Raw genomic sequence first — 9,034 nt, 5'->3', positions numbered from 1 at the left:
CACCTGACCCATCCTTCAAATCTGGGGAAAAGCAGGACGCATTTGTCGCCACATTTGGAGGACTCTTTGAATTTGGACAGCCTTTATTGCATTGCTGTGACATCATTGCCTACAAATGCAGCCTTCAAAGCATGCTACCCCTGAATTTGGACACAGCAAGCGTCTCCCTCATAGTTGTGCGTGTTTCCACGTGCTCTTTCCCATGTGCTTAGTTCCTAGAGTTTCCCAGTTTAGTTTAGTTTTGTACCTTTTCTCTTGTGTCACCAATAAAGCTGCTTTTGAGTTCACATTTTCGCCTCTGTGAAGTGTGTGTTTGGGCCCTCGTCTCCTGCCTGCACACAGCTGCTCCTGACAGAACAGGCCCAACACTGTCATTGTTTAATGGTTTTTAGCTTCTCTCAAAAGTTGTTTTATGGCTTTAATATTTCCAGCTGATAATGAGACCTACTGCCTTTTAAATGCATGCCCAAAGGCTTTAAACATCCACTGTGTCTGTAATGACAGTATCAACCTAGAGAGCGTTGTTTTTTTTGTTTCTTTTTTTTTACTAAAATTCAACCTTTCTGGATGAAAATATGGCTGTGTTTTGTACTACCAGCTTTAAAAGAGCACACAGGGTTCGAGTTTGAAATTTCAAACCACTTTATTAATTTTTTTAAACGGAACAATAAAATACAGAGCCTGAGAGGCTCTACCCACTCGGAGGGATCACATATAAACAGAGGTGTGGACTCGAGTCATTAATTTTATGACTTTAGACTTGACTTGAAAAAATGTTTTAAGACTTGTGACTTGACTTGGACTTTTACACCAATGACTTGGGACTTGAACCTGTTTACTTGAAAAGACTTGATATTTTACCCCAAATCTGAAATTTTACACACATATTATATAAAAAATGTGTATCATTAATTCATTTCATTAATTCTTACCACACTCCGTATGTATGTGTGCGTGAGCTGTAGCATAGCCAATCAAATTAACCAGATTTTAAAAAACAAAAACAAAACGCTCAAGCCAAAAATGCTCCCAAGAGTAATTTCTTTCAGTAAATAAACTACAAAGTAGTCAATAAAAAAACGTAATGCTATATGCAGAACATGCAAGAAGAGAATCACAGACGAAGACAGAACAACTTCCAACTTTGTCCGACATTTGAAGTTGCATAAAGAGTGGTAGGTGGTAGCTAACTTCATCTTATTAGCAAATGTTCTCCAGGCTACATTGATGATACTGTTTGGTTTTAACATGTATGATATTTTTGTCATGCTATTTTAAATCAGGTCCTACAAGTGCATCCAAGAATAACATGCAGCTTGTTAGCTCAGAATTGTCAGTGAATGGTGAGCGAAGGTCCGTTTCAGAAAGTGGGTTCTGTAGCCGAACTCAGGGAAGACATTTTCTTACCATCTCCTCCCCATCATTAACCCTGTAGATCTAACCCCGCTTAGACTGACAAATATTTATTTTACCATCAAATCAAAATTCCAAACAACTTAATTTGCAATTAGTGCATTGCGGTGTTTAACTTTTGCATGGCTTTTATCTGTTACGGACAGGCCAAATGCAATGTCTGGCCCAGTGAAATTTCTTGGTTAAAAAAGTCTGGCCCATCTTAGTGTGTAATTGAGTAGCCTTGCTATACATGGCCTTTTCTTCTGTCATTTATGTCAATACATCACATAAAATATTTTGAGTGCTCATATCGTATTAGCTGTTGTTTATTTACAAACGTTAGTTATTCTAAACAGGGATGCTAAACATTGCTTATTAGAACTATATGCAGTATGAGTTTTGAGAAAAGTGTTTTGATTTGAAATCATTTTTATAATTTTTTTGATTGTCTGAAAACTATGAGGATTTATTAAGTGTTGATATTTATTTAGGATTAGTAGGAACAACCTAAAGTCAAATGCAATTCATGAATGGCTGTAATGGAATTTCTGACATCAGTTTAATATGCTTACCTCTACCAGATTTGAAGAACACCAGATGAAAAAGAGGATCATAAATGAACCTCAACCTTCCATATCACAATTTCTGGACACTTGTGCCAGCGTGAGTCATCCACAGCAGAAAGTCATCACAAATGCATTATTAAGTGACTAGATTATTGGTTGCAACCTGCCCCTGTCTATTGTGGAAAACAATTGGCACTTTCTGACAGTAGTTGACGGCAAATACAGTCACAGAACAATTACATCAAAAACAGAGAACCTTGCTGCTGAGAAACCTTCAATGGTAAAAACTCAGTTGAGCGAGACTGATCATGTTTCAGTTACTGTGGACATTTGACCGAAAAGATGAGGAGTTTCCTTGGTATCACTGTGTACTGGATACAGAAAGAGACAGAGAGGATACAGCTGAAACCCAAACTGCTGGCCTTTGACCATTTCAGTGGGTTACACACTGGTGACAGAGTCTGTGAGAAATTTGAAGCTATATGTGACAAATGCAACATCAAAGATAAACTAGACCAGTGTTTCCCAACTTTTTGGAGCCACGGCACATATTTCACATTGGAAAATAAATAAATAAATAAATAAAATAATCACACAGAACACTATCAAACACAAATGTCACAAAAAGCATATTGATCATTTTTCCTGTGGACCAGGCATAGCAGAATTGGTTCAGTTTGTCCCCAGTATACCACTTTTGCTTTCTTCTGACACTACTCATGCTAGGGCCTTAACCAGGGTTGGAATTTTTTCCAGGACCCAGGTCAGATTGACTACTTTTTCTTTTCAAATATTAATTTTTATATTTATATATTGCGCTGTGTTGTCTCACTCACAGCATGACTATTACATAATTTCTTCTTTATCTTCTTCTGTTTTACTGGCAGTTGGCAGCCCATTTAATTAGAGCAGGTTGTACTGCCCTGTAGTGAAAGAGAATGTAATTATTCTGCCTGTTAATCACGCCGGTCGCTTCGAGTACTAATCAGGTGGAACCAGATAATCTTCCATGGCACACCTGATCATTTCTCACGGCACACCTATGTGCCGCAGCACAGCGGTTGGGAAACACTGAACTCGACTATATAATTACTCACAATACTGCCAATATGCGAAAAGCATTCACTGTGCGCTTCCCCACTGAGCAAGGTGAGGAACATGATAATGATGGAGATCACCTTGAGACCCAGAACTCTGGCACAACTTAACCTTGGAAGATCAGGAAACAGTAGGTACTGCTATGGCAAAGAACCAGCACCTGCAGTGTTTTGCAAACACACTCCAGCAAACACACTCCAGGTTGTGAGAGATGGGTTGTCAGAGACCAAAGTGGCATCTCCTTCTCTTTCAAAGTTATCTAAACTCAGCTCTCTACTGCACACAAGCACAAGATTCAAAGATGTGTTTGAAGCTGAATTTGGTGAACAGAAAGCGATCCCTGCTGCTGTAATCACAAGATGGAATTCAACACTCAGACAAGTAAAGGCAGTTGTCCAATGTAAAAACTTAAAACTCTTTGCTGTTCTTGAAATGGCTGGGCACAGGGAGTTATTATTCATAGCACAACAGTGGAATCTGTTGAAGGAGATGGTGGATATCTTGAAGCCTTTTGGAGAAGCAACAGATTTGGCACAAGGTAAGAAAATCATCACGATCAGTGCTGTTGTTCCATCCGTGCTGTCCCTCAATCACCACCTTGAGAAACGGAAGCCTCACGTACATTTCCTGAATGGTCTGTTCAGGAGTCTCCAAGCTTTGAACAAAAGATTTCTTGGAATCTTTATCAGTGTGCGAATGGCTAGAGCAGAAGATGGGATCACTGCTCCCTTTTCAGATCCAGTGTACCTCAACGCAGCTGCTTTGGATCCGACATTTTCTCTGTTGTGGGTGGAACACCATGTGTTTAACACAAAGTTAGAGATAAAGACTGAAGTTATTGTATATTTTTCCTGTATTTTTTTGTCTAAAATTGTAATAAGGGCTGTTTTGTTAATATTTTATTATATCTTTTCATGGGACAACATTGAAGATATGACACTTTAGATAAAATATAAAGTAGTCAGTTTACAGCTTGTATAACAGTATAAATTTGCTGTCACCTCAGAATAACTTAACATACAGCCATTAAAGTCTAAACCACTGGCAACAAAAGTGAGTACACCCCTAGGTGAAAATGTCCAAACAGTGCCCAAAGTGTCAATGTCCATTATTTTCCAACACTGCCTTAATTCTCTTGGGCATGGACTTCACTAGAGCTTCAGAGGGTGCCACTGGAATCCTCTTCCATTCCTTCATGATGACATCATACAGCTGGTGGATGTTAGAGACTTTTTGCTCTTCCACCTTCAATTTGAGGATGCCCCACAGATGCTCAATTGGGTTTAAGTCTGGAGACATGATTGGGCAGTCAAGTCCCTTTACCCTCAGTTTGTTTAGCAAGTAACAGTCCTTTTGGGGGTGTGTTTGGGATTGTTATCATGTTGGAATACTGTCCTGTGGCCCAGTTTCCGAAGGGAGGTGATCATGCTCTGCCTGAGTATGTCACAGTACAAGTTGGCATTCATGGTTACCTCAAGTAACTGTAGCTCCCTAGTATGAGCAGCAGTCATGCAAACAACGCCATTCGACCACCATGTTTGACTATCTTTGTACTCCTCACCTGGTTGCCCCCCCCATCATTCTCCACTTGCTGTCCATCTCAGAAAAATGCCCAATTTGCTATTGCATCAATCTATTATTTAATTATCCACACTTAACAGCTCTTGCAACTAATCCATAATAAAGCAATGATGGAAACATGTTATAGAACTATAACACTGCAATTGTGTTTATTATTGTTTTTATACTTGAATAAGTCTGCAATGCAACAACTGGTACGTGTGTTATTGTTACCTGTGCTCTTTTTAATCCAGGTGGGGAGGGATCCACTGCCTTTAGCAGCCTCACACAGCTCCTTTTGTCACCGTTTCCTCCTCATGTCCTTACAGGGCATGTCTGGACAATGTTATATCATGAGTAATAATTAAATAAAATCTGTACACATAAAACACACACACACACACACACACACACACACACACACACACACACACAGTGACATTTTATGCCTTTTCCAGAATACTGTCTCAGAAGGGTATGCGCATGATTGAGCTTTGTGCTTCATTCTCTGTCTGTGATTTAACGTCTGTGTTTTCTATAACTTATTCTCTTATAACACCTCCAAGAAGTAATGATGCTGCACTCATACATTTGTGTGGCAGCAGGAGGTGGGGACGGAATAAATACTCTTCACAATTTAACAGCCAACGCCACGCTGGGAATTTCACCCAGAGAGTACTGGATCAAGATGATACTAATCACCAAGAAGGCACTTAGGTTCGTTATACTCAATACAGAGACGTGGTTCAATGATAAAACAGGTTGACAATTTATTAATAATTATTTAAAACAGCATATAAAAGCACAAGCATACATATCAATATACAAATATTCTAAAAAGTATTCAGAGCCGGGGGTTACCAGTGGAGGGACAGGAATGCCACACACAAAAACAATTCAAAAAAACGGAAAACTCACCGATACACAAGTGCAGCGCACTGTCACAGGCTCACAATAATGAACTAAAAACACAGGTGTGTAATACTCAAAGGATCCCACCACCAAGGCACCCCAGTCTCCTCCACGTCTGGCCCTCCGCATCTGAATAAAAGAAACAAAGAAATTATAATATATTCCAAAAAAAGAGATCCAGACATACAAACTAAACAAAACCTTAAATCTGGAGCGGATGTACTCACCGTATTATTCCAAATTGCCGTCTGCCCGACTATTCTAATTTAATCATTAAACGACATCAACATGCACGCCAGTGGACTCCCGTAGCCGGCATGTATGTAGCCGCTGTCCACGCTGATGTCCATTCTTAAGAGGCTGGCAGCAGCAGGGAAAAAGAACCCTTGCAAATGGAAACAGACGGGGAAAGGCAAAGCAGCAGTACGTCTGTTAGCTCAGCGTAGAAAAGCCGTAGCGACCCTGGTGTAAAGCTACTGGACGCCCACTAAGGCCCACACCTCCAGTTAAACGGTGTCACTCGATATATTAACAGAGTGGCTCATAGGAGGCCACTCTGGTACACATGCGCCAAATCAACACATACCAGCCACGATGGGGGCTTCAGGAAGGGAATCCACGGGTGATCTCTGTAACATGAACAACAATCAACACGAGTACTGCCAATTCAGGCTGAGGCAGCACTGGAAGTCAGGTGACCGAAAGGAGATAACAACAGGTACGTGATGCTCAGCTGGCGCCCCCTAATGCACCTGACTAAAAGTGGGATCAACCAGAACATATACAGGGAGTGCAGAATTATTAGGCAAGTTGTATTTTTGAGGAATAATTTTATTATTGAACAACAACCATGTTCTCAATGAACCCAAAAAACTCATTAATATCAAAGCTGAATGTTTTTGGAAGTAGTTTTTAGTTTGTTTTTAGTTTTAGCTATTTTAGGGGGATATCTGTGTGTGCAGGTGACTATTACTGTGCATAATTATTAGGCAACTTAACAAAAAACAAATATATACCCATTTCAATTATTTATTTTTACCAGTGAAACCAATATAACATCTCCACATTCACAAATATACATTTCTGACATTCAAAAACAAAACAAAAACAAATCAGCGACCAATATAGCCACCTTTCTTTGCAAGGACACTCAAAAGCCTGCCATCCATGGATTCTGTCAGTGTTTTGATCTGTTCACCATCAACATTGCGTGCAGCAGCAACCACAGCCTCCCAGACACTGTTCAGAGAGGTGTACTGTTTTCCCTCCTTGTAAATCTCACATTTGATGATGGACCACAGGTTCTCAATGGGGTTCAGATCAGGTGAACAAGGAGGCCATGTCATTAGTTTTTCTTCTTTTATACCCTTTCTTGCCAGCCAGCTGTGGAGTACTTGGACGCGTGTGATGGAGCATTGTCCTGCATGAAAATCATGTTTTTCTTGAAGGATGCAGACTTCTTCCTGTACCACTGCTTGAAGAAGGTGTCTTCCAGAAACTGGCAGTAGGACTGGGAGTTGAGCTTGACTCCATCCTCAACCCGAAAAGGCCCCACAAGCTCATCTTTGATGATACCAGCCCAAACCAGTACTCCACCTCCACCTTGCTGGCGTCTGAGTCGGACTGGAGCTCTCTGCCCTTTACCAATCCAGCCACGGGCCCATCCATCTGGCCCATCAAGACTCACTCTCATTTCATCAGTCCATAAAACCTTAGAAAAACCAGTCTTGAGATATTTCTTGGCCCAGTCTTGACGTTTCAGCTTGTGTGTCTTGTTCAGTGGTGGTCGTCTTTCAGCCTTTCTTACCTTGGCCATGTCTCTGAGTATTGCACACCTTGTGCTTTTGGGCACTCCAGTGATGTTGCAGCTCTGAAATATGGCCAAACTGGTGGCAAGTGGCATCTTGGCAGCTGCACGCTTGACTTTTCTCAGTTCATGGGCAGTTATTTTGCGCCTTGGTTTTTCCACACGCTTCTTGCACCCTGTTGACTATTTTGAATGAAACGCTTGATTGTTCGATGATCACGCTTCAGAAGCTTTGCAATTTTGAGACTGCTGCATCCCTCTGCAAGATATCTCACTATTTTTGACTTTTCTGAGCCTGTCAAGTCCTTCTTTTGACCCATTTTGCCAAAGGAAAGGACGTTGCCTAATAATTATGCACACCTGATATAGGGTGTTGATGTCATTAGACCACACCCCTTCTCATTACAGAGATGCACATCACCTAATATGCTTAATTGGTAGTAGGCTTTCGAGCCTATACAGCTTGGAGTAAGACAACATGCATGAAGAGGATGATGTGGACAAAATACTCATTTGCCTAATAATTCTGCACTCCCTGTAATATTCATCCTTCTACATTTGCATTTAGGAAATCACAGCAAAAGTGGAATCCATCTTTGAACATACTTAACATATCATGTTTTTGTCAAGTCATTTTAGGCAAAATTACATAACATATTTATTGCAGTAGGAGTGAAAATTAAGTTAGTAAAGAATGATGAGTACTCTAACATGCTGTTATACTAAAACTCACAGACTAGTGAATAATCATTGTTAATGTTGAGATGAAGCTTTCTTTCGTCACATACACACAAAGGTAAATAAACTAATTTGGTTGAATAATAAACCAAGGTTAATGGAGAAAAAAACATGTCTACCGTATACAGTAACACTGAGGCATGGACGGATTTGAATAATGTGAGCTTAATATTCAAACTGGCTTATCCGGTCTTTGAGTCTGACATCATTAGCTGTCATTTGTCCAAACTCCACTTCATGTCCCAAAGTCAAATGAACATTTCTAAAAGTTAGAAGTTTTAGAATTAGAAGTTAGCAGGAAGTTAGCTCACTAGTTTCCACCTAAACATAATATACCATGTTCTGACTGAGGGATTTCTGAAAAAATTCAAAAATACCGCTCTGCTATCACTTCCAGCATAAATGAAGACAGAAAACTAAACAGTAGTGATGTCTGTAGGGTTAATGAAGTTGGGATAGCTGGTATATAATGATGTGCTACGTGGTGGCTAGCTACACCACGTAGCAAGTCAGGTTTCACCACCGAATAAGAAAAGTAAGAAAGAAAAGATGAGGAGTTAAAAATGTGGCCTCCACCTGTAAAACCTTTCCTGGTTTTTGGGGTTGTCTCATTGTTGCCCCTCTATTGCACTTGTTGTTAAATTCATTAACACCAAAGCAGCTGAAACTGATTAATAACCTCCTCTGCTACTTAACTGACCAGATCAGTATCACCTAAGTTTAAATGACGTGGTCCTATACTTTCTTTTGAGCAGTATATAAGCTAAGGTAAACCTATTACATTAATGAGGCAGTTAAAGGTTGTGAACCTTGAATGGAGAAAGTGCGGGACATCCTGCTAATTGCGGTTTACTAACTTTACCTTTACTTGAAGCTGCTGTAATCACTGGTATTTCCATGAAATAGCTTCAAATAAAGGCAAAGTTAGCAAACCACAATTAGCAGGGCGTCCCGCACT

The 9,034-nt window shown here is 40.2% G+C and overlaps 1 protein-coding gene and 1 long non-coding RNA gene across 2 annotated transcripts in view; one reads left to right on the top strand and one right to left on the bottom strand.

The window, feature by feature from the left end:
• LOC102311684 (lymphocyte antigen 75) overlaps nucleotides 1-9,034 on the top strand; it is a 51,251-nt gene that overhangs the window by 38,203 nt on the left and 4,014 nt on the right. The gene's annotated exons all lie outside the window — the stretch shown is intronic.
• Nucleotides 4,202-6,235, bottom strand: LOC102311278. Its single transcript, XR_001335954.2, has 4 exons — nucleotides 6,118-6,235; nucleotides 5,759-5,916; nucleotides 5,538-5,660; nucleotides 4,202-4,955 (listed from the first exon to the last, which is right to left on the bottom strand). It is a non-coding gene; the product is annotated as an uncharacterized LOC102311278 (long non-coding RNA).

This window comes from Haplochromis burtoni, unplaced genomic scaffold (genome assembly GCF_018398535.1).
Source record: "Haplochromis burtoni strain Fernald_Lab_line unplaced genomic scaffold, NCSU_Asbu1 Contig_1157, whole genome shotgun sequence".
NCBI lineage: Eukaryota > Metazoa > Chordata > Actinopteri > Cichliformes > Cichlidae > Haplochromis > Haplochromis burtoni.
This window is presented reverse-complemented; position numbering and strand designations above follow the sequence as displayed.